The sequence below is a fragment of the Mustela lutreola genome, chromosome X (assembly GCF_030435805.1).
Source record: "Mustela lutreola isolate mMusLut2 chromosome X, mMusLut2.pri, whole genome shotgun sequence".
Taxonomy (NCBI): Eukaryota; Metazoa; Chordata; class Mammalia; order Carnivora; family Mustelidae; genus Mustela; species Mustela lutreola.
The window spans coordinates 80,208,659-80,230,069 of NC_081308.1; positions in this window are offsets into that span (position 1 = coordinate 80,208,659).

Here is a 21,411-nt window from a genome sequence, read left to right on the forward strand (position 1 = left end):
CAGTTTTGGTAGCTTATATGTTTTTAGGAATGTATCCATTTATTCTACATTATCCAATTTGTTAGTGCAATTTTTCATAATATCCTATTATAATTGTGTTTGTGTGGTTTTAGTTGTGATTTCTCTTCTCTCATTTATGGTTTTATTTATTTTATCTTTTTTTCTTTTATTCTTGATAAGTCTGGCTAGAGTTTATTCAATTTTATTGAGATTTTTAAAGAAAATCTCCTGGTTACATTGATCTGTTCTGTTGTTGTTGTTGTTGTTGTTGTTTCTATAATATTTACTTGTGCTCTAATCTTTATTATTTCCTTTCTTCTACTGGCTTTAGGCTTCATTTCTTGTTCCATTTCTAATTTCTTTAGGTATAAGTTTAGGTTGTTTATTTGATATTGTTCTTGCTTCTGCAGATAGGCATGTATTGTTATAAGCTTTTGTCCTATAACTGCTTTTCTGCATCCCAGAGATTTTAGACAATTGTGTTTTCATTTTCACTTGTTTCCATGTACTTTTTTATTTCTTCTAATATTTCCTGGTTGACCCACTCATTGTTTAGTAGCAGTTATTTAACCTTCTTGTATTTGTGATTTTTCTAGATTTTTTCTTATGATTGACTTTTAGTTTCATAGTGTTGTGGTCAGAAAAGATGTAGGTATGACTTTGATCTTCTTGAATTTCATCTTCTTGAAGCTGGTTTTGTGGCCTATTATAGGATCTATTCTGGAGACTGTTCGATGTGTACTTGAAGAGAATATCTATTCTGCTTTAGAATGGAATGTTGTGAATATATTTGTTAGATCCATCTGGTCTAACCATTGCTTCATTGTTGATTTTCTATCTAAATGGTCTGTCCATTGATGTATGTCAGGTGTCCCCTACTATAATTCTCTACTCTTATTGTATTATTTCCCATTAGTTCTTTTATTTTAGCTACTGTTTTATGTATTTGGATGTTCCTATGTTGGATGAATACAGATTTGCAATTGTTATATCATCTTATTGGATTGTCCATTTTATTATTATATAATGTCCTTCTTTGTCTCTTATTACAGTCTTTGTTTTAAAGTCTATTTTTTTCCAATATAAGTATTGCTACCCTAGCTTTCTTTTGAAATCCAGTTGGCTGATAAATGTATCTCCATCCCCTCACTTTCAATCTACAGGTGTCTTTACATCTAAAATGAGTGTCATGTAAGCAGCATATAGATAGGTTATTTTTTTTAAGATTTTATTTATTTATTTGAGAGAGAATATGAACAAGGAGAAGGTCAGAGAGAGAAGCAGACTCCCTGTGGAGCTGGGAGCCCGATACGGGACTCAATCCCGGGACTCCGGGATCATGACCTGAGCTGAAGGCAGTCGTCCAACCAACTGAGCCACCCAGGTGTCCCATAGATAATTTTTTTAATCCATCCTGACACCTTATGTCTTTTGATTGTAGTATTTAATACATTTAAAATCAAAGTAATTATTGGAAGATATGTATATATTTTCACTTTATCATTTGTTTTGTGGTTGTTTCTGAAGATTTTCTCTAATAATTTCTTGTCTTTCTTTAATGTTTCTCTTATTCTCTATGAAATATTTGGATTTCTTTCTCTTTATTCTTTGTATTTATATTAGTGGTTTCTGAGATACAGTTACCATTATGTTTCTATATAAACTCTTCTGCATTTAGCAGTCTATATTTAGTTGCTGATCATATAAGTTTTATCCCATTCTTTACATGTCTCCTCCCCATGTTTTAGGTATATTTGTTACATTTTAAATTCTTTTATTTTGTGATTACTTTGACCGATTTTACAAAAATATTCATTTTTACTGATTTTGTCTTTTTCACCTTTACACTGTCATTTTGTTGTTTGTTTGTTTCTCCTTTTCAAAGAGTCCCCTTTAAAATTTCTTGTGAGGCTGTTTTAATGATCATTAATTCCTTCAGTTTTTGTTTGTCTGGGAAATTCTTTATCATCCTCTATTCTTAACGATAGCCTTGTTGTATAAGTATTCTTTGCTGCAGATTTTCCCCCATTCTACGCTTTGAATATATCATTCTACTCTCCTTTAGCATGCAAAGTTTCTGTTAAAAAGTTACAGCTAGCTTTATGGGTTTACCCTGGTAAGTTTGTAACTTCTTTTGCCTGGCTGCTTTTCAAATATTTTCTTTTTTGCTATATTTGGAAATTTAATTAGTGTAAGTCTGCTTTTATTGATTTTGATGGGGGTTCTTTGTGCCTCCTGTATCTCGGTATATGTTCCCTTCCCCAGATTAGGGAAGTTTTCAACTATTATTTCTTCAAATAAATTTTCTGCCCCCTTTTCTCTCTCTTGTCCTTCCGGGACTCTTATATGAAAATTATAACATTTGATGTAGGCACTGATTTCCCTAAGTCTATTCTCATTCTGCATAATTCTTTTTTCTCTCTTTTGTTCAGCTTATTATATTACATTACTCTGTGTTTTAGGTCACTAATTTGTTCCTCTGCTTCTTCCACCTTGCTGTTCATTCCATCAAGTGTGTTTCTCATTTCATTTATTGAGCTTTTTATGTCTGCTATGTTATTCCTTATCTCTTAGTTAAGGATCTTATTCATATTGTCTACACTTTCCTCAAATCCAGTGAGTAATGTTAGGATCATTGCTTTAAATTCTCAATGAAGCATGTTACTTTATATATGTTTCTCTTAGATCTCTAGCTGAGGCCCTGTCCTGTTCTTTCATATGGGATAAATTTCTCCATCTCTTAATTTTGTCTGCCTCTCTGCATCTGTGTTAAGAAAGTTAGTTATGGGGCACCTGGGTGGCTCAGTTGGTTAAGAACTGCCTTCAGCTCAGGTCATGGTCTCAGAGTCCTGGGATTGAGTCCTGCATCAGGCTCCCAGCTCCATGGGGAGACTGCTCCTCCCTCTGACCTTCTTGCCTCTCATGCTCTCTCTCCCACTGTCTCTCTCTCAAATAAACAAATAAAATCTTAAAAAAAAGAAAAGAAAAGAAAAGAAAGTTAGTTATGTCTTCTGTTCTAGAAAGTAGTGACGTTATGAAGAAGACATCCTGGGTGTCATGAAGTGCAGTGTTCCCTGCTCACCAGAAACTGGCACTTTAGGGGAGTATCTTTTGTTTGTTGCTTATGCCTTTTTGCTGTGTCTGAGTCACTTTTCCTTTGAGTGCAGCCATCTGTACTGACTCTGTGCCTGTTGTGAGGTATGCTTTTTCTCTGGTGTTTGTTGGATCAAGGTAGGCCAGTTCTGAGGGAATGTGCCTGCTGGAAGACTTGGGAGCGGGATCTCAGTGTTAGTAAAATTTGTATTGGGCCACTGGTCCTGTGCTATATACCTCAAAGCACTGCAGCAGCTGGGGGCTACAGGTTGGGACAGACCATGGCACAAGACTGGGCATAGCACATGACAATAGCTAGGCACAGCTGGGGCAAGCACATGAAGATGGTTGTGAATGCATGGCTGGGTGCTATGCTAAACTGCAGGAGGGCAGGGTATGCAGCGGCAGCTGTGCACCTGGCAGTTGGACAGGGCATGGATGCAGCATTAACAAAATTTGGCCTGAACCCTTGGCTGAGGCTATAAGTGTCTGTACATCTCTAACTCCTGTAGGGTCTGTGTTTACACTGGAGGCAGGGGAAGAAAATGGTGACTGCCAGTTGCCTCATTTTTGAGAAGTCCCCCAACATTTTTTAAATCAGTATGAACAGATTTGAATGCCATTTTCCTCAGTATTGTGTTGACTGTCATTTTTATGTTGCCTCTCCACCCAGGTTTCTGTGTCTTTTAAGGCTGCAACCTAGCTATCACTCCCCTTCCCACTCACTCAGTAGTGAGTCAACTGACTTAAAACTCCAGGCTCCAAGTTCCATCAGCTTTAGAACCTTTGGAATTCAGCCCTCTGGTTTTTAAAACTAATTGTTAGGGGAATTTGTCTTCCCTGTGTGAGCTCCTTCATCTGAAGGTTCATTTCTCTACTGTCTCCATCTGCACAACTTCATCTCTCCTTGAAGCATCCTTCCTCTGCCTTTCTGAACTTCAACCTTTCAGATGCAGCTTCTTCTCTATATTTACTTTGGAGTGTTTTTGGTGACTCGGATTGCTCTCCAGCTTATTGACTTGGATGTGGATGATATGTGGTTGTAAATGTGCTATACGTGAGCTTAAGGTCCTCATACTCTGCTGTCTTCCTAGGCTTCCCCCTAGATTGTACACTTTATAGAGGTGAATTGTATGACATTTGAGTTATCTCTCAATAAACTGTTACCAAAAGTATATAATGAAAAAAATATATGTTTCTTCTCATTTTCTACTTTCCTTTTTATCTATATTGTTTTTAGAGAGAGCATGCAAGGAGAGGGAGAGAATCTTAAGCAGGATCTACACCCAGAGTAGAGTGGAGCCGAACACAGGGATGGATCTCACAATGCTGAGATTATGACCTGAGCCAAAATCAAGAGTCAGATGTCTAACTCACTGAGACACCTAGGCATTCCTCTACTTTCTTAATACTATGATAAAGGTACAAATATCCCTGCTCCTTAAAAACAAGCAAACAAAAAAATTAAAATAAGAGAAGTCACTTCTGCCAGTGGCAAAAGGGCCCTTATAAGAGCTGAAACCCAAACAAGACTATTTACAACTTTCTATGCAATAGTAGATAAGTTGAACATTCACATATCAGATTTGACTGCCTTGTATTTTGACACTTTGCTGCTCATCTTGCAGATGACATAATTTGATGTCCCTACTAATATGCTTGACAAGTAATTCACTCTTGGAACCAAGAAAATTCTCCTTGTTTGAAAAAGCTTGGGGGGTGGGGTTGGTAATGGTGGGAGTCAGTGAACAAAAGAAAAGAAAGCCACCATGTCTTATTTTTATTCATGGAATATACATATTAGCCTGATAAGGTTCTTTCAATTTTTGTATAGGTTTCAAAGATAGAAGACTTGCACAATGCAATTTCAAAAATAAAACAGTAGACTTCAAAAAAATTCAAAACTGACTGCTTTGGACTATGCTTAAAGAGTTACTAAAAGTATAGGTGGAGGAGGAGAAGGGACAAGATGGCAGAGAAGTAGGAAACCCTGTTTCAACTGATCACCTAAAGTGAACTAAATATCTTCCAGAACACTCTGAAAACCCATGAAATCAGCCTGAGATGAAAGATTATACACTTCTGGACCTGTGTCGGGACAGAAGACATCAGTGGAGAGGTAAAGCAGAGTGAGAATGCTCTGACTGATATGGAAGACAAGCAGAAGAGGGAGGGAGCCACCAGAAGTGACACATTGGAAAGTAATACCCCAATATGAAAGTGCCCTGTGGTTGGGGACCAGCATTAACTTGGAGTCTGGTTGAAGGCACACAAAAAGAGCAAAAGATATTAAGGGGCAACTGGTGGAATAGGGCAGTCACAGGCATGGGCTGTGACCTTGGACACAGGACAGCCACCGCCAGCGACCATCCATGTCAGAGAGAGAGCAGGGAAGGCTCCAACCCGTGGACCTTGATCCCCCAGCCTTCCACTGCTTGCACCACCACTCAGCTGGGCACATTCTTGCCCACACGTGAGGGAGTCTGGTGTGGGCCCCAGCCAGCACTCTTTAGGTCCACAGCATTCTGTGCTCTGCATGCTTGAGCAACCACAGGGTTTGAGCACCCCCTGTCCGTGCATGAGAGAGCTTACTGTTGGTGCCAGCTGGTGCTCCTTAGGACTGTGGCCTTCTGCCACCAGCTGAGGGTCTGGAAACTCCCAGCCTGTGCCTGGGAGAACCCAGCATGCTCTCTGTTTGGGATCCCTGGTGGCAGCCTTCTGTGACCTGTATGACTGGGGTCTGAGCCCACCCTGCATGGGCCTGGACCACAGACAGCAGTCCTGGTAAAGGCAGCCACCAGAAGTGGGCTCCCTGGACTAATAACACTCGTGGTTATACCGGTACAGGGATGCAGAGACAAGAAGGAGCCTCGGGCGACTACTAAGACTGTGACAGGGGTTTCACAATGCCTGTGGGAGTTTGTGCTGTTCAGCGGAGTTTGCAGAGGGGGAGTCTGTGTTCTCTGGATCACCCAGAAGGGAGCAGACTGAACCTTCTCTCTGAGGTGGAGGTCTGGGTGCAGTTTCCTTTCCACTACACCTCTGGAAAGCCACAAAAAGCCACCAAAAAACAAAAACCTCCAGAGACCGAAAGCCAGAAAAACTGGTTTCCACAGAGCCCAGCCCCTTCACAGGAGCATAATGACTCAATCCAAGCAAGACTGAGTGAAAAGAAATACAGCAGGCCCCTCCCCCAAGCCAAGCCAAAAGAACAAGAAGACAACCAATACAAGGTAACCATAAAAGTGTAAAACCCTATCAGGGGAAAAAAATATATATTAAGCCAGTATTGCCCTAAAACCTGTATATTTCATACATACAACTTTTTTTAATTCATTCTCACAATTTTTGCTCCTTTAATTTTTTAATGTACTTACCAGTATAACTAGATGTTTAAAACAACATATTCCATAATAACCTTTTAACTTGAAGTTTTTCATACATATACCTGTGTTTTTCTTTTTCTTTTCTTTTCTTTTTCTTTTCAATATACATATACATATGAGCTTCAAAGTAATTCTTTCTCCCTAATCAATACTACCCCTTTATATAAAGCAGTTTTAATCTCCCTTGATCTCTAGAAAGTTGAGTCCTTTAACAAAGATATCAAGATACACCAAGGAAGAACCAAAATAAACTTCCTCGCCCACATCAAGTATTTATAACCACCTTCTGATCTTTTTCTTCTGTCAGTGTTTCTGTGTATTTGTTTTTCTTCTGAGATTATATAAATCTTATTCTTGTTGTTCATGTTGGCTGGGTTCCTTTTTTTTCTTGTCATTTATTTTTGTTGGCATTTTCGTTTGACCATTTTTCTTAGTATACCTCATAAATCTTACTTTTAGGGCTCATTCTAACTGGATTTTCTCCCTTTTTTCTCTTTCTCTTTCTCTCTTTTTTTTTCTTTCTTTATTTCTTTTTTGTTTTTGTTGTTGTTGTTGTTCTTTTTGGTGGTGACTTCTGATAACTCCAACATTCCAGGGTGCAGCTTTCCTGGATGGTGGTTGATACATTCAGCTATACGTCCCCCAACCACCTCTCACCAAAAGGAACACCCAACAAAGAAAAAATTCACACTGTGCCCTCTGCCACAGAACTATTGGGTATAGACATAAACGGTATGTCAAAAAGGGAAGTCAAGGTAACAATTATCCAGGCAATGCCTGGGTTGGAGAAGACCATTAGTGACAACATAGAATCTCTAAGAGCAGAAATGAGACCCAACCTGGCAAAATTTAAAAATTCTATCAAAGAGATCCAATCTAATCTAAATATTCTAACAACTTGGGTAAGCTGGCAAGAGATAGAATTAATGATCTAGAGGACAAACTAATAGAGAAAAGGGATCGGGAGGAGGCATGTAAAAAACAGCTTAGAAGCCAAGAAAACACAATTAGATAAATGAATGACACCATGAAATGATCCAAAGTCAGAATTATTGGGAACCCTGAGGGGGGGGTAGAGAAAAAGAGAAGACTACAAGATATAGTTGAACAAATTCTGGATGAACAATTTCCCAGCCTGGGGAATGGATCAAGCATTCTTGTCCTAGAGGCAGAAAAAACACTTACCCTTCCCCCCACCCAGAATCAAGGAATCTACAAAGACCTCAAGGGCTGTGATTCTGAAACTGATGAGTCATAACTCTAGACAAGAGCTTTGAGGACAGCTAAGGGGAATAGATTCCTTACATACAGAGGAAGGTCCATCAGAATAACATCAGATCTGTCCACAGAAACCTGGCAAACCAGAAAGAGCTGGCAAGACATATTCAGGGCACTACATGAGAAGAACATGCAGCCAAGAATACTTTATCCAGCAATGTTGACATTCAAAATGAATAGAGAGATAAAGAGTTTCCAAGACTAGCAAGGTTTAAAAGAGTATGTGACCACCAAGCTGGCACTACAAGAAATACTAAGGGGGTTCTATAAAAGAAGAAAGAAACCAAGAGTGACACAGAATAGAAATTTACAGAGACAATCTATGGAAACAAGGACTTCACAGGCAGCATGATGTCAATAAAAAACGTATCTTTCAATAATCACTTTCAATAAGAAGCCTAAATGCTCTCATAAAATGGCACAGGGTTACAGATTGGATAAAACAGAACCTGTCCATATGCTGTCTACAAGAGACCCATTTGGAACCTAAAGATACATCCAGACTGAAAGTGAAGGGATGGAGAACCATCTTTCATGCCAATAGGTCTCAAAAGAAAGCTGGGATAGTGCTTCTCATATCAGATAAATTATATTTTATCAAAGGACTGTAGTTAGAGAAAAAGAAGGACACTACATCATTCTTACAGGGTCTATCCACCAAGAAGATGTAACAATTGTAAATATTTATGCCCCCAATATGGGAGCAGCCAACTGTTAATCAAAATAAAGAGTCATATTGATATGAATACATCTTATAGATCTTAACATGCCACTCTCAGGAATAGATCATCCAAGCAGAAAATCAATAAAGAAACAAGAGTTTTGAATGACACATTGGAACAGATGGACCTCATAGATATATACAGAACATTCTACCCTAAAACAACAGAATACTCATTCTTCTCGAGTACACATGGAACTTTCTCCAGAGTAGACCACATACTGGGTCACAAATCATGGTTCATCCGATACCAAAAGATGGAGATTATTCCCTGCATATTCTCAGACTACAATGTTTTAAAACTGGTACTCAACCAAAAGAAAAAGTTTGGAAGGAATTCAAATACTTGGAAACTAAAGATCACGCTGCTAAAGAATGTTTGGATAAACCAGGAAATCAAAGAAGAATGTAAACAATTCATGGAAACCAATGAGAATGAAGACACATCAGTCCAAAACCCATAGGATATAGCAAAGGCTGTCCTAAGGGGGAAATACATAGCCATCCAAGCCTCACTCAAAAAAATTGAAAAATCCAAAATGCACCAGCTCTCTTTATCCCTTAAAGAACTGGAACATCAACAACAAATTAAGCCAAACCCATGCATAAGAAGGAAAGTAATCAAGATTAGAGTAGAGATCGATGATATAGATACTAGCGATACAGCACAACACATCAACAAAACTAGAAGCTGTGGTTTTCTTTTTTTAATTAATAAGATTGAGAAGCTGCTGGCCAAACTAATCCAAAAGAAAAGAGAGAGTACCCAAATTAATAAAATTGGGAATTAAAAGGGAAAGACCGTGACTTAACGCAATGAAATAGAAACAATCAGAAATTATTATCTACAGTTATATACCAATAATTTAAGCAACCTACAAGAGATGGATGCATATCTGGAAACCCATACATTTCCAAGACTGAATCAGGAAGAAATTGACAATTTGAACAGACCAATATCTAGTAATGAGATTGAAGCAATGATTAAAAACCTCCCAAAAAAGAAGAGCCTGTGACTTGACAGATTCCCTGGGGAATTCTACCCAACATTCAAAGAAGAAATAATACCTATTCTCCTGAAGCTGTTTCAAAATATAGAAACATGAGTGGAGGAATCAAGATGGCAGAGGAGTAGCAGACTGAGATGACATCAGGTCACAGGAGTTCAGCTAGATAATTATCAAACCGTTGTAACAACTACAAACCCAACAAGAGATCACAGAGAAGAAGAACAGCAATTTGAGAAACAGAAAATCAACCACCTTCTGAAATGTAGGATGTGTGAAGTGAATCCAAAGGGACAGGAAGGTAGACTGCGGTGGGGAAGGGCCAGCTCCTGGCAAGTGGTGGAGCAACAGAGCACAAAATTCAAACTTGTAAAAGTTTGCTCCAATGAGGGGCATTGCTGCCGAATCTAATGGGGGGGGGGGAGCCCTTGTGGGGACAGTGTGGTCTCAGGTACCATGATGTCACAGAAGGATCACGTGTGTCTGAGTGTAGCAGAGCTCCCAGGTATTAGAGCAGGGAAGCTGTCTACAGAGATGGAGCCAAGGAGAGAGCTCTCAGCTCGGGGTTACATTTAACTGTGATCTGTGACACAGGCAGACCACTTCTCTTACAGCAGGTACCCACAAGTGGAAGATCGAGGGAGACCAACCTTCATCCACCAGAAGAGCAGAGTGGCAGGATCTGCTGGGTTTGAAGAGTCCAAACAGGGCTATGTGCCAGAGACAGAAGTGCTCTGTCAAAGGTTGGGTGAGTTCAGAGAGCAGCAGGAGACCAGGGAAATGGAAATGATTGAGCACTTTTCTCTGAGGGTACACTGAGGAGTGGGACTCTGAGCTCTCTGCTCCTCAAGGCCAGAGATTGGGATGCTGCCACTTTACATTCCCATCCTCCAGAGCACTACAGAAAGCATTCAGGGAAAAAAGGCTCCCAAAAAGGAACACGAGCAGATTACTTAGCCCAGACCCTGGAAACAGCAGGGCAATTCCACCTTGGACAAAGTCATTTGAGAATCACTACAACAGGCTCCTCCTCCAGAAGATCAGCAAGAACATCCAGCCAAGACCAAGCTCACTAATCAAGGAGAACAGCAGAATTCCAGAGGGATATGGAGCACTTTTTCATGTGTCTGTTCGCCGTCTGGATGTCTTCTTTGCAGAAATGTCTGTTCATGTCCTCTGCCCATTTCTTGATTGGATTATTTGTTCTTTGGGTGTTGAGTTTGCTAAGTTCTTTATAGATTCTGGACACTAGTCCTTTATCTGATATGTCGTTTGCAAATATCTTCTCCCATTCTGTCAGTTGTCTTTTGATTTTGTTAACTGTTTCCTTTGCTGTGCAAAAGCTTTTGATCTTGATGAAATCTCAGTAGTTCATTTTTTCCCTTGCTTCCCTTGCCTTTTGCGTTGTTCCTAGGAAGATGTTGCTGCGGCAGAGGTCGAAGAGGTTGCTGCCCGTGTTCTCCTCAAGGATTTTGATGGATTCCTTTCGTACATTGAGGTCCTTCATCCATTTTGAGTCTATTTTTGTGTGTGGTGTAAGGAAATGGTCCAATTTCATTTTTCTGCATGTGGCTGTCCAATTTTCCCAGCACCATTTATTGAAAAGGCTGTCTTTTTTCCATTGGACATTTTTTCCAGCTTTGTCGAAGATTAGTTGACCATAGATTTGAGGGTCTATTTCTGGGCTCTCTATTCTGTTCCATTGATCTATGGGTCTGTTTTTGTGCCAGTACCATGCTGTCTTGATGATGACAGCTTTGTAATAGAGCTTGAAGTCCGGAATTGTATGCCACCAACGTTGGCTTTCTTTTTCAATATCCCTTTGGCTATTCGAGGTCTTTTCTGGTTCCATATAAATTTTAGAATTATTTGTTCCATTTCTTTGAAAAAGATGGATGGTACTTTGATAGGAATTGCATTAAATGTGTAGATTGCTTTAGGTAGCATAGACATTTTCACAATATTTATTCTTCCAATCCAGGAGCATGGAACATTTTTCCATTTCTTTGTGTCTTCCTCAATTTCTTTCATGAGTACTTTATAGTTTTCAGAGTATAGATTCTGTGTCTCTTTGGATAGGTTTATTCCTAGGTATTTTATGGTTTTGGATGCAATTGTAAATGGGATTGACTCCTTAATATCTCTTTCTTCTGTCTTGCTGTTGGTGTAGAGAAATGCAACTGATTTCTGTGCATTGATTTTATATCCTGACACTTTACTGAATTCCTGTATAAGTTCTAGCAGTTTTGGAGTGGAGTCTTTTGGGTTTTCCACATATAGTATCATATCATCTGCGAAGAGTGATAATTTGACTTCTTCTTTGCCGATTTGGATGCCTTTAATTTCCTTTTGTTGTCTGATTGCTGAGGCTAGGACCTCTAGTACGATGTTGAATAGCAGTGGTGATAATGGACATCCCTGCCGTGTTCCTGACCTTAGCGGAAAAGCTTTCAGTTTTTCTCCATTGAGAATGATATTTGCGGTGGGTTTTTCATAGATGGCTTTGATGATATTGAGGTATGTGCCCTCTATCCCTACACTTTGAAGAGTTTTGATCAGGAAGGGATGTTGTACTTTGTGAAATGCTTTTTCAGCATCTATTGAGAGTATCATATGGTTCTTGTTCTTTCTTTTATTGATGTGTTGTATCACATTGACTGATTTGCGGATGTTGAACCAACCTTGCAGCCCTGGAATAAATCCCACTTGGTCGTGGTGAATAATCTTTTTAATGTACTGTTGAATCCTATTGGCTAGTATTTTGTTGAGTATTTTCACATCTGTGTTCATCAAGGATATCGGTCTATAGCTCTCTTTGTTGGTGGGATCCTTGTCTGGTTTTGGAATCAAGGTGATGCTGGCCTCATAAAATGAGTTTGGAAGTTTTCCTTCCATTTCTATTTTTTGGAACAGTTTCAGGAGAATAGGAATTAGTTCTTCTTTAAATGTTTGGTAGAATTCCCCCGGGAAGCCGTCTGGCCCTGGGCTTTTGTTTGTTTGGAGATTTTTAATGACTGTTTCAATCTCCTTACTGGTTATGGGTCTGTTCAGGCTTTCTATTTCTTCCTGGTTCAGTTGTGGTAGTTTATATGTTTCTAGGAATGCATCCATTTCTTCCAGATTGTCAAATTTATTGCCGTAGAGTTGCTCATAGTATGTTCTTATAATAGTTTGTATTTCTTTGGTGTTAGTTGTGATCTCTCCTCTTTCATTCATGATTTTATTTATTTGGGTCCTTTCTCTTTTCTTTTTGATAAGTCGGGCCAGGGGTTTATCAATTTTATTAATTCTTTCAAAGAACCAGCTCCTAGTTTCGTTGATTTGTTCTATTGTTTTTTTGGTTTCTATTTCATTGATTTCTGCTCTGATCTTTATGATTTCTCTTCTCCTGCTGGGCTTAGGGTTTCTTTCTTGTTCTTTCTCCAGCTCCTTTAGGTGTAGGGTTAGGTTGTGTACCTGAGACCTTTCTTGTTTCTTGAGAAAGGCTTGTACCGCTATATATTTTCCTCTCAGGACTGCCTTTGTTGTGTCCCAGAGATTTTGAACCGTAGTATTTTCATTATCATTTGTTTCCATGATTTTTTTCAATTCTTCTTTAATTTACCGGTTGACCCATTCATTCTTTAGAAGGATGCTGTTTAGTCTCCATGTATTTGGGTTCTTTCCAAACTTCCTTTTGTGGTTGAGTTCTAGCTTTAGAGCATTGTGGTCTGAAAATATGCACGGAATGATCCCAATCTTTTGATACCGGTTGAGTCCTGATTTAGGACCGAGGATGTGATCTATTCTGGAGAATGTTCCATGTGCACTAGAGAAGAATGTGTATTCTGTTGCTTTGGGATGAAATGTTCTGAATATATCTGTGATGTCCATCTGGTCCAGTGTGTCGTTTAAGGCCTTTATTTCCTTGCTGATCTTTTGCTTGGATGACCTGTCCATTTCAGTGAGGGGAGTGTTAAAGTCCCCTACTATTATTGTATTATTGTTGATGTGTTTCTTTGATTTTGTTATTAATTGGTTTATATAGTTGGCTGCTCCCACATTGGGGGCATAGATATTTAAAATTGTTAAATCTTCTTTTTGGATAGACCCTTTGAGTATGATATAGTGTCCTTCCTCATCTCTTATTATAGTCTTTGGGTTAAAATCTAATTGATCTGATATAAGGATTGCCACTCCTGCTTTCTTCTGATGTCCATTAGCATGGTAAATTCTTTTCCACCCCCTCACTTTAAAGCTGGAGGTGTCTTCGGGCTTAAAATGTGTTTCTTGGAGGCAACATATAGATGGGTTTTGTTTTTTTATCCATTCTGATACCCTGTGTCTTTTGACAGGGGCATTTAGCCCATTCACATTCAGGGTAACTATTGAGAGATATGAATTTAGTGCCATTGTATTGCCTGTAAGGTGACTGATACTGTATATGGTCTCTGTTCCTTTCTGATCTACCACTTGTAGGCTCTCTCTTTGCTTAGAGGACCCCTTTCAAGATTTCCTGTAGAGCTGGTTTGGTATTTGCAAATTCTTTCAGTTGTTGTTTGTCCTGGAAGCTTTTAATCTCTCCTTCTATTTTCAATGATAGCCTAGCTGGATATAGTATTCTTGGCTGCATGTTTTTCTCGTTTAGTGCTCTGAAAATATCATGCCAGCTCTCTCTGGCCTGCCAGGTCTCTGTGGATAAGTCAGCTGCCAATCTAATATTTTTACCATTGTATGTTACAGACTTCTTTTCCCGGGCTGCTTTCAGGATTTTCTCTTTGTCACTGAGACTTGTGAATTTTACTATTAGGTGACGGGGTGTGGGCCTATTCTTATTGATTTTGAGGGGCATTCTCTGAACCTCCTGAATTTTGATGCTCGTTCCCTTTGCCATATTGGGGAAATTCTCCCCAATAATTCTCTCCAGTATACCTTCTGCTCCCCTCTCACTTTCTTCTTCTTCTGGAATCCCAATTATTCTAATGTTGTTTCGTCTTATGGTGTCACTTATCTCTCGAATTCTCCCCTCGTGGTCCAGTAGCTGTTTGTCCCTCTTTTGCTCAGCTTCTTTATTCTCTGTCATTTGGTCTTCTATATCACTAATTCTTTCTTCTGCCTCATTTATCCTAGCAGTGAGAGCCTCCATTTTTTATTGCACCTCACTAATAGCTTTTTTGATTTCAACTTGGTTAGATTTTAGTTCTTTTATTTCTCCAGAAAGGGCTTTTATATCTCTCGAGAGGGTTTCTCTAATATGTTCCATGCCTTTTTCGAGCCCGGCTAGAACCTTGAGAATTGTCATTCTGAACTCTAGATCTGACATATTACCGATGTCTGTATTGATTAGGTCTCTAGCCTTCGGTACTGCCTCTTGTTCTTTTTTTTGTGTTGAATTTTTACATCTTGTCATTTTGTCCAGATAAGAGTAAATGAAGGGGCAAGTAAAATACTAAAAGGGTGGCAACAACCCCAGGAAAATATGCTTTAACCAAATTAGAAGAGATCCAAAATCGTGAGTGGGGAGAAAGGGGATAAAAAGAGGTTCAAAAAGGAAGAAAGAAAAAAAAAACAAAAAGAAAAGAAAAAAAAAAAGAAAAGAAAAGAAAAGAATTTTTAAAAAAAGAAAACACCTAAGAAAAATGTAAAAAAGAAAATATATATATATTAGATAAACTAGTAAAAAATCGTTAAAAAAGAAAAAGGTAACAGTTAAAAAAAAAATTTTACCCGAAGGCGAGAAAAAAAAAATGAAAAAGAAAAAATTAAATTAACTGCAAGACTAAAAAAAAATCACAGGAAAAAAGCCATGAGTTCCGTGCTTGGCTTTCTCTTCCTCTGGAATTCTGCTGCTCTCCTTGGTATTGAAACCGCACTCCTTGGTAGGTGAACTTGGTCTCGGCTGGATTTCTTGTTGATCTTCTGGGGGAGGGGCCTGTTGTAGTTATTCTCAAGTGTCTTTGCCCCAGGCGGAATTACACCTCCCTTACCCGGGGCCGGGGTGAGTAATCCGCTCGGGTTTGCTTTCAGGAGCTTTTGTTCCCTGAGCGCTTTCCGTAGAGTTCCAGAGGATGGGAATACAAATGGCGGCTTCCTGGTCTCCGGCCCGGAGGAGCCGAGAGCCCAGGGCCCCACTCCTCAGTGCGCCCTCAGAGAACAGCGCCCAGTTACTCCCGTCTGCCTGACCTCCGGCCGCGCTCTGAGCTCACCGAGCCTGCGACCGGTTCAAGGTAAACACGGAGCTGCGAGCTTACTGTCGGCTCTGTCTCTGTAGCCGGCTTTCCCGTTCCAATACCCGCAAGCTCTGCGACACTCAGACACCCCCGATCCTTCTGTGACCCTGCGGGACCTGAGGCCACGCTGACCCCGCGTTGGCTTCGCCCCGGTTTAGCCTCTGGAGCGATGTCCCTCAGCGGAACAGACTTTTAAAAGTCCTGATTTTGTGCACGGTTGCTCCGCTGCTTGCCGGGAGCCGGCCCCTCCCCCCGGGGTCTATCTTCCCGTCGCTTTGGATTCACTTCTCCGCCGGTCCTACCTTTCAGAAAGTGGTTGTTTTTCTGTTTCCAGAATTGCTGTTCTTCTTCTCTTCGATCTGCCGATGGATTTTCAGGTGTTTGCAATCTTTAGATAAGCTATCTAGCTGATCTCTGGCTAGCTGAAGCAGTCTCAGCTTGCTACTTCTCCGCCATCTTGACTCCTCTCCAGAGGAAGGAAAAGCAAAACAGGGACTTCCTGGCTTTCTCCCCATGATCCTTTAGTTTTGTAAGTTAATTAAATTTGTAAAATATATATATATATATATTTTAATTTTTTAAACTTCTTTTTACACCCTTTCTACTCCCCCTGATTTGGGGTCTCTTCTGATTGGTTAGTGTACATTTTCTAGGGTCCCTGCCACCCTTTTAGTATTTTATTCTCTTGCTCATATATTTTTATCTAGATAAAATGACAAGGTGGAAAAACTCACCACCAAAAAAAGAACAAGAGGGAGTACCGAAGGCTAGGGACTTGATCAGTATGGACATTGGTAATATGTCAGATCTAGTTCAGAATGACGATTCTCAAGATGCTATATGGGCTCGAAAAAGGCATGAAAGATATTAGAAAATCAATGTCTAGAGAAATAAAAGCCCTTTCTGGAGAAATAAAAGAACTAAAGTCTAACCAAGTTGAAATTTTTTTAAAAAGCTATCGATGAGGTGCAGTAAAAAATAGAGGCTCTTACTGCTAGGATAAATTAAGCAGAAGAGAGAATTAGTGATATAGAGGAACAAATGATGGAGAATAAAGAAGCTGAGCAAAAGAGAGACAAATTACTGGACCATGAGGGAAAAATTCGAGAGATAAGTGATACCATAAGACAATACAATATTAGAATAATTGGGATTCTAGAAGAAGAAGAAAGAGGGAGGGGAGCAGAAGGTATATTGGACAGAATTATTGTACAGAATTTCCCTGATATGGCAAAGGGAACGAGCATCAAAATCCAGGAGGTGCAGAGAACACCCCTGAAAATCAATAAGAATAGGTCCACACCATGTCATCTAACAGTAAAATTTACAAGTCATAGCGACAAAGAGAAAATCCCCAAAAGCAGCTGGGGAAAAGAAGTCTGTAACGTACAATGGTAAAAATACTAGATTGGCAGCAGGCTTATCCGCAGAGACATAGTAGGCCAGAAAGAACTGGCATGATATATTCAGAGCACTGAACAAAAAAAAAAAAAAAAAAAAAAGGCAGCCAAGAATACTATACCCAGCTAGGCTATCACTGAAAATAGTAGGAGAGATAAAAAGCTTCCAGGACAAACAAACACTAAAAGAATTTGTAAACACCAAGCCGGGAAATATTGAAATACAGTAAATATTAAAAGGGGTCCTCTAAGCAAAGAGAGACACTAAAAGTAGTAGACCAGAAAGGAACAGAGACAATATACATTAACTGTCACCTGATGGGCTACAGAATGGCACTAAACTTATATCTTTTAATAGTTACCATGAACGTAAATGGATTAAATGCTCCAATCAAAAAACATAGGGTATCAGAATGAATAAAAAAATAATAACCATTGATATGCTGTCTGCAAGAAACTTATTTTAAACCAAAAGATAACCCCAGATTTAAAGTGACAGGGTAGAAAACCATTTATCATGCTAATAGCCATCAAAAGAAAGTTGGGGTGGCAATCCTTATTTCAGATCACTTAGATTTTAAACCAAAGTGAATAATTAGAGATGAGAAAGGACACTATATTGTACTTAATATAATTTATATATTATATATAATAATATAATCTAATATATAGATTATAATATAATCTAATATATAGATTATAATAATCTAATATATAATATAATATATATATAATAATATAATCTATCCAATAAGAAGATCTAACAATTTTAAATATTTATACCCCTAACATGGGAGAAGCCAACTATATATACTAATTAATAACAAAATCAAAGAAACATATCAACAATAATACAATAATACTAGGAGACTTTAACACCCCCCTCCCTGAAATAGACAGATCATCTAAGCAAAAGATCAACAAGGAAATAAAGGTGTCAAATGACACACTGGACCAGATGGACATCACAGATATATTCAGAACATTCCATACCAAAGCAACAGAATACACATTCATCTCCAGTACACATGGAACATTCTCCAGAATAGATCACATCCTGGGTCACAAATCAGGTCTCAACCAGTACCAAAGGATTGGGATCATTCCCTGCATACTGTCAGATCACAATGTTCTGAAGTTAGAACTCAATCTCAAAAGGAAAGTTGGAAAGAACGCAAATACATGGAAGCTAAAGAGCATCTTACTAAAAAATGAATGGGTCAACTAGGAAATTAAAGAAGAACTGAAATAATTCATGGAAACAAAAGGTAATGAAAACACAATGGTTCAAAATCGATGGGACACAGCAAAGGCAGTCCTGAGAGGAAAATACATAGCAATACAAGCCTTTCTCAATAAACAAGAAAGGTCTCAAGTACACAACCTAACCCTAAATTTAAAGGAGCTGGAGAAAGAACAGCAAAGAAAGCCTAAACCCAGTAGAAGAACACAAATCATAAATATCAGAGCAGAAATCAATGAAATCGAAACAAAAAAGAAACCAGTAGAAAAAAATCAATGAAGCTAGAAGCTGATTCTTTTAAAGAATTAATAAGATTGATAAACCCCTGGCCAGACTTATCAAAAAGAAAAGAGAAAGGACCAAAATAAATAAAATCTTGAATGGAAGAGGAGAGATCACAACCAACACCAAGGAAATACAAGCAATTATAAGAACATATTATGACTATACTCCAGCAAATTTGACAATCTGGAAGAAATAGATGCATTTCTAGAGACATGTAAACTACCACAACCAAGCCATAAAAAAAAAAAAAAAATAGAAAACCTGAACAGACCCATAACCTCTAAGGAGATTGAAGCAGTCATCAAAACTCTCCCAACAAACAAGAGCCCAGGGTCAGATGGTTTCCCAGAAGAATTCTACCAAACATTTAAAGAAGAATTAATACCCGTTCTCCTGAAACTGTTCCAAAAAATAGAAATGGAAGGAATAACTCCAAACTCATTTTATAAGACCAAAATTACCGTGATCCCCAAATCAAACGAATACCACATCAAATGAGGAGAATTTCAGACAAAAATCCCTAAAGAATATGGATGCCAAGATGCTCAACAAGATCCTAGCTAAGAGGATCCAACAGTACATTAAAAAGATTATCCACCATGACCAGGTGGGATTTATCCATGGGATGCAAGGGTGGTTAAACATTCGCAAATCAATGCAAGTAGAACAAATCAATAGGAGAAGAGAGAAGAACCATATGGTCCTCTGAAATTGAGTCAGAAAAAGCATTTGACAACAGACAGCACCTGTTCCTGATTAAACCACTTCAAATTATAGGGAGAGAGGAAACATTCCTCAACTTCATAAAATCTATGAAAAATCTACAGAGAATATGATTCTCAATGGGGAAATGCTGGCATCCTTCCCTTTGAGAGCAGGAACACAACAAGGATACCCACTCTTGCCAAGGTTGCTCGACATAGTACTAGAAGTCCTAGCAATAACAATCAGACAAGAAAAAGAAATAAAAGATATTCATACTGGCAAAGAAGAAGTCAAACTATCTCTCTTCACAGATGACATGATACTTTATATGGAAAACCCAAAAGACTCCATCCCCAAACTACTAGAACTCATACAGCAATTCAGCAACGTAGCAGGATACAAAGTCAATGTACAGAAATCAGTGGCATTCTTATACACTAACAATGAAGATACAGAAAGGGAAATTAGAGAATCGATTCCATTTACCATAGCACCAAGAACCATAAGATACCTGGGAATAAACCTAACTAAAGAGGTTAAGGATCTGTACTTGAGGAACTACAGAACACTCATGAAATAAATTGAAGAAGACACAAAAAGATGGAAGAGTATCTGGTGCTCAAGGATCAGAAGAATAAGCTGTTAAAATGTTTATACTGCCTAGAGCCGTCTACACTTTCAATGCCATCCTGATCAAAAATCCACTGGCATTTTTCAAAGTAGTATAACAAACAATCCTAAGATTTGTATGGAATCAGAAGAGACACCAAATTTCTAAGGAAATGCTGAAAAAGAAAAGCAAAACTGGGGGACTGATTTCAAACTTTACTACAAAGCTGTGATCACCAAGACACTATGGTACTGGCACAAAAATAGACACATAGACCAGTGGAACAGAGCAGAGAGCCCCTATATGGACCCGCAGCTCTATTGTCAAATAATCTACAACAAAGCAGGAAAAAAATAGCCAGTGTTGAAAAGACAGTCTCGTCAATAAATTGTTCTGGGAAAATTGGACAACTATGTATGGAAGAATGAAACTTAACCATTCTCTTACATGATACACAAAGTTAGACTTTAAATGAATAAAAGACCTCAATCTGAAGCAGGAATCTAAAATCCTAGAGGAGAACATAAGCAGTACCTCTTCAACAGTGGCCACAGCAACTTCTTTCAAGACATGCCTCCAAAGACGAAGGAAACAAAAGTGAAAAGTAACTTTGGGGACTTCACCAAGGTAAAAAGCTTCTACACAGCAAAGGAAACAGTCAGCAAAAAAAAAAAAAAGAGGCAACCCACGGAATGGGAGATGATATTAGCAAATGACATTACAGACAAAGGGCTGATATCCAATATCTATAAAGAACTCCTCAAACTTAACACTCAAAAAACAGATAATCACATCAAAAAATGGGCATAAGACATAAACAGAACAGACAATACTCCAAAGAAGATATACAAATGGCTAATAGACACATGAAAAAATGTTCATTCCCATTAGCCACCAGGGAGATTCAAATGAAAACCACATTAAGATAGCACCTTACACCAGTTAGAATAGCCAAAATCAACAAGACAGGAAACAACGAGTGTTGGAGAAGATGAGAATGGGGAACCCTCTTACACTGTTGGGGGAAATGCAAGTTGGTATGGCCACTTTGGAAAAGTGTGGGGATTCCTTAAGAAATTAAAAATAGAGCTACCCTATTACCCTGCAATCTCACTACTGGGAATTTAACCCAAAGATATAGCTGTAGTGAAAAGAAGGGCCATCTGTACCCCAATTTTCACAACAGCAATGGCCACAGTCATCAAACCGTGGAAAGAGCCAAGATGCCCTTCCAAGCACAAATGGATTAAGAAGATATGGTCTATATATACAAAGGAGTATAATGCCTCCATCAGAAAAGATGAGTATCCAATGTTAGTAACAACATGGATAGGACTGAAGGAGATTATGCTGAGTGAAATAAGTCAAGCAGAGAGAGGCAAGTATCATATTGTTTCACTTACTTGTGGAGCATAAGGAATAACATGGAGAACATTGTGAGATGGAACGGAGAAGTGAGTGGGGGGAAATTGGA